Source organism: Capricornis sumatraensis, chromosome 15, assembly GCF_032405125.1.
Source record: "Capricornis sumatraensis isolate serow.1 chromosome 15, serow.2, whole genome shotgun sequence".
Lineage (NCBI taxonomy): Eukaryota > Metazoa > Chordata > Mammalia > Artiodactyla > Bovidae > Capricornis > Capricornis sumatraensis.
Window position 1 is genome coordinate 46,186,559 of NC_091083.1, and position 5,320 is coordinate 46,191,878.

Consider the following 5,320-nt stretch of genomic DNA (forward strand, 5'->3'; position numbering starts at 1 on the left):
ATGGGGGTGCCAGTTAGGGGTACTGGGTGGAGGGCCCTCCCCGGGGACATGCAGCTGTGACTGTCTTCCTCTGATCCCTGCCCAGGGCCCCCCTTGAGCGTCTGCTCCTGAGGCACTGAGCATTTGAGCTTTGCTGGTCTTGGCAGTGGTCTGGGTCATCCTGAGTGAGGAGCGGGTGGGGAGGTGGGCAAGAGCGAGGAAAGGAAGTGAGGCAGAAATCTGGGTCGGTCAGCCAACCAGAGAAGAAGTGCCCGGAGTGGTGAGGGTAACAGAGATGGGACACCCGGGGAAGGCGTGGGCTGGGAGAGCGGCCTCACTCGAGACCAGCAGGTGCATGAACTCCTCGCAGTTCACCTGCCCATCTGCGTCCATGTGTGCTGCCCAGATCATCTCCTCCACCTCCTGGTTGTTCAGCTTCTTGCCCAGCCAGGTCACCGTGTGCCACAACTTGGCCGTGCTGACTGAAATTTGCTGTCCTTATCAAAGACGCAGAAGGCCTCCCAGATGTGGTCCTCGCCATCCCCAGCCTTCACCTTCCAGGCCATCAGGCCCAGGAGCTTGGGGAATCCTACAGGGCCCCTGCCATCGCAGACCAGTTCACCCACCACTTTCTGGAGCTCAGCCTTGGTGGGGTTTGGGCCCAGTGACCACAGGACAGTGCCGAGCTCCTGCATGGGGATGGCGCTGTTGCTGTCCAGGTGGAACAGAGAGAAGGCCTCCTAAAACTCAGCCATTTGCTCCTTGCCCGGTTGCTTGGCCATGACCATTGCCAGGAGGTGGCTGGGCGTGCAAGGAGGTGGCCGTGTGTGCGTGGAGATGGCCTTGTGCACATGCAGGTGGCCAGGTGCGTGGAGAGGTGGCCGAGAGCACATGGAGGTGGCTGTGCTGCACAAGCCCCAGCTTTCACCGGCACTTAAAAGCAGCCGGGTTGTCCCTCCCCTTGCACGCTCCCTGCCCTGCGGTTGCCTAGAGCCCAGGTCCTGTTGGGACAGGAGTCCAGGACCAGGCAGCAGGCTGGCCAGCTGGTTGCACTGATGCCAGCAGCTCTGGGAATGGCCAGACCCTTGTCCCCACTGGCCGGAGCAGCAGGGACAGCTCCAGAAAGGCGGGTGGACAGTCTCAAGAGGGATGAGTTCTGGATTTGCCTACTGGACTCACCCAGTTCCCACTCCTTCCTTTCCAGTCTTCACACCTTCCACACTTAGCAAAAGCACCAGCCCTGAGCCCTCTCCTCCCTCTGAGTTTGAGTTGGGTTTGGAGGATGCCCTGTGAAGAAAAGACTTGATAAACCCAGTGCTATAGCTGGACGGTGTGTCCCCACAACATCATACGTTGGGGGCACATGACCAAGGAAGACCACGAGGGCAGGGGCAGGAGAAGCGCTGGCAGGGGGTGTGGAGCTGACACGGTGTCCGGGGGGACCAGGGGCCAGCGTGCCTGGGTCACATGTGCCTGACACTGTCCGGTGGATGGGCTGCCATAAGCTGCGTCCTGCCCGCCTCACCTGCAAGGCGTAAGTGGCCAACAGGAGTCTGCACGTTTCTGGGTCAGAGCCTGAGTGGACTCTTCATAAAGCAAGTTGAAAGGGAGCTCAGTAAGGGTTTTAGAGTTGCTCCTGACTCACAGGACACAGTGCTGTGATGACTGAATTGTTGCAACCTGCTGGTTAGAAAACTATGACAGAAGGAATGTTTTTAATTTCCTGAGCTGTGTGTTTTTCCCCCTGTGGCCTCTTAGGGCAGTGATTCCCTTCCCTACAGGATCTATTTGTGATCTTCGGTCCCATTTATACATTTAAGAATTACTGGAGACTGTAAAGAGCCTTTATAAATGTCTATCAATATTTCTTGTGTTTGAAATGAGACCTAATAAAATTTTAACATATGTAAATGTATTTTATGTATTCACAACTTTTTGTAAGGAATGTATAATTTTTTTTTTTTACTGGAGTGTAATTGTTTTACGATGTTGCTTTAGTTTCTGCTGAACAACCGTGTGAATTAGCTATAAGTATACATATGTCCCCTCCCCCTAGAGCCTCCCTCCCACCCCACCACTCCTCATCCTACCCCTCTAGGTTACCAGAGTACTGAGCTGAGCTCCCTGTGTCTTACAACAGCTTCCTACTAGCTATCTGTTTTATGCACATTAGTGTGCGTATGTCAAGCCTACTCTCCCAACTCATCCCACCCTCCCCTTCCCACCCTGCGTCCACAAGTCCATGTTTTATGTCTGCCTCTCTATTCCTGCCCTGCAAACAGGCAAAAAAGATATGAAAAAACAAAAACAGCGTAGTTTTATAAAAAGTAATTAGGGACTTCCCTGGTGGCTCAGCAGTAAAGAATCGACCTGCCAATGCAGGAGATTCGGGCTTGATCCCTGAGTCAGAAAGATCCCCTGGAGAAGGAAATGGCAACCCACTCCAGTATCCTTGCCTGGGAAATCCCATGGACAGAGGAGCCTGGTGGGCTATAGTCAATGGAGTCGAAAACAGTCAAACATAACTTAGCAAGTAAACGACAACATAAAAAAATAATTATATTTCCAAAACAAAAAGAATCACAGTACCTAAAAAAAATAATTTTTCAAATCTCCTTAATGTCTGGCTTTATAAAAGTTTGTCTGCTTCTGCACTCGGTCTGTCGGCAGGTGTTTTGATTTGAAGTATATGATAATTCAGCATCACATGATATGCTCACCTGGTAAAGGAGAGAATGTTCAATGACTCTTGCAGAGAACTGTGGTTCTTCTTGGATACCATATCAAAAATTGACAGGTGGTAGCTTATTAAAAGTTCACTGTGGTATGGACTCAGAAACCATGTCAATGAACTTTCATCCTGTTCCGTTGAAATCCACTGGTTGCTCCTGTGCTCCGAGTGATCTTTCACCCGCTCGTGATTCGGTAATGCCATGTGTCAGCCAATTGGAAACTACTAGTTTACTGAGTTCTGCAGATCTTCTGAATGTTGAATCACTTTATGCATAGTTTAAAAAAATTATAAAGGCCTCTTGCATCTCCTGTATTGGCAGGCAGATTCTTTACCACTCGTGCCAGGGAAGACCCCACGTTCATCAATATCACCACCGATTCTGTTAGAAGAGGATCTAAGTATTGGGAAGTCTCAAGGCTGTTTCTGATCCACCGCCCTGCCCCCGCCCCGCCCCAAGCAGCACTGGTGGCTCAGATAGTAAAGAATCTGCCTACAACGTAGGAGAGCCCAGTTGGGAAGATCCCCTGGAGAAGGGAATGGCAACCCACTCCAGTATTCTTGCCTGGAGAACCCCAGGGACAGAGGAGCCTGGTGGGCCACAGAGTCAGATACGACAGAATTGACTGACACAGACAGAAACCCTCCACGACAGGATGGGCCCTGTGCTCGAGAGACGTCATTTGCTGAATGAATGGAGGGCTGGCTCGTCACTCAGGCAGACTCCTTCCACCAGGCAGGAGGCCTGGACCTGTGTCGTCCCTTCCAGTCCTTCCCTCTGGGTCAGACCCCATGGGGTGCCCCCAGGTGCTCCTGCCCAGGTGCCTGCATCACTCACGGTGTGGTCTGTCATCTCTTTTCACTGTTCACAGGTTTGCCATATGGCTCCGTGGGGGCGGTTGACCTCTGTGTTGACTCCTGGGAGCAGCTGCTGAGGTTTCACTCTCTGGCCTTCCACCCCTGTCTTCTCTGCGGCTTCACATCCCCGCACTGATGCTAGAAAAGTCCACTCCCGCCCACAGAGCATTCCTGCTGTTCAGGCCTCAGGAGGACAGATTCACCTCCCAGCTCCCTGCAAGCAGTCTGGTCACCTCGGGCACTTTGATCCAACTGGGTCTTTATTGTGGAATGCTGGCCCGGCTTCATAGAGAGGCCCGAACATAGTTGGGGTGATGGGGGCCAGCAGATCTGGGGAGAGTGGACTTCTCTCCTCCAGGCCAAATGTCTGGATGTGAACCCAGCGGGACCAGGCAGGAGGTGCAGGGAGGCTCAGGACAGAGGTGGGGGAGAGTCCTGGGAAGAGGAGTGTGGTCCCAGGACCCAGGGTAGGGCCTCCACCTTCTCCCCTTGTGGCTTTAGGGCCAACAGCCCCTCAGAGTCTCCTCGGTTCCAGTGCATGCATCCAAGGGTCAGTGCAGGGCTGGCCCCGTCTTGGGCTGTCTCTGGGGTGTTCGGTCTCCATGGATCAATTTCCTACCTGTGACTTTCCATCACTCAGTCTCCCAGAAATGAGCAGACACGCCTGGGTTTGCAGGGAGCACACAGCATGCACTATTGTTGTGGGATCTTTGCAGTTCACAGTCTAAGAGTAACAACACGGACACAGACAAACACGGGATGTGGTGGTGGGATACCGAGAGTTGAGTTCAAGCCCATCTGGGGACAGCAAGTAGCCTCTGCCAAGCACGTGGTCTGGACCAGTGCTTTCTGGGGCTTCTTGCTTTCCAAGGCTGGGAGGGGTCAGTGACATAAGCGCATCTTTGCTCAACTTTCTGAGACCATGGGAAAAGCAACACTTTCTTAGCTGCCCTTGTTGCCAGGAGAGGGTCTTTGCAGCTAGTAGGGGGCCTTCTGTGGGAACTTGTGGGGGTCTGGGATGTCCTTTCTCACCCCCCGCTGAAGACAGTTGCAGCCCGGAGCCTGACCAGCTTGGGAAGGACGTTTGCTTGGTCTTGGTTTTGTGTGAGTCATCAGGACTCCTCCAGGCCTGTCCTGGGCTGAGCCTTCAGTTCAGGGAGGAGACCATTGATCTGGATCAGAGCTGTGCAATGTTTAATTAAAACCTGATAAGCAGCCAGGTGCGTCATGTCCCTCCAGGACATGGGCGCTGCTTCCCGCCTCCTGCTCAGGGTCATAGGCCACCTGGGTGATTCGTGTTTATGATCTGAGGCCTAACCTGTGGAATGAAGTCCACCGAGTGCGGAGGAAGCCCAGCACTCAGGTTGCTCCGAGGGTTCCCTGTGTCTTCCTGGGCTGCCGTGTCCTCCAGGCAGGTCCTGCTGCTTTCTCCAGGTGGCTGGTCTATGAGTCCACCTCCAGGGTGCCCCCCTGGGCCACCCCTGCCTCTAATCCTTCCAGCTCCTCATCAGCTTACCTGCACCCACAGTGTCTCTGGGAGCCTCACCCTACTTTCACACCCAAGGTGACATATTGTTCAGTCACTTGGTCGTGTCCAACTCTTCGACCCCATGGACTGCAGCACTCCAGGCTTCCCTGTCCTTCACTATTTCCTAGAATTTGCTCAAACTCCTGTCCATGCCATCCAATCATCTCATCTTCTGTCGCCCTCTTCTCCTCCTGCCCTCAATCTTTCCCAGCATCAGGGTCTTT

General features: G+C 53.5%; 1 pseudogene; it reads right to left on the bottom strand.

Moving 5' to 3' along the window:
• Positions 1–228: 228 nt before the first annotated feature.
• On the bottom strand, positions 229–761 carry LOC138091113 (calmodulin-like protein 3; annotated as a pseudogene).
• Between the last annotated feature and the right edge of the window lie 4,559 nt (positions 762–5,320).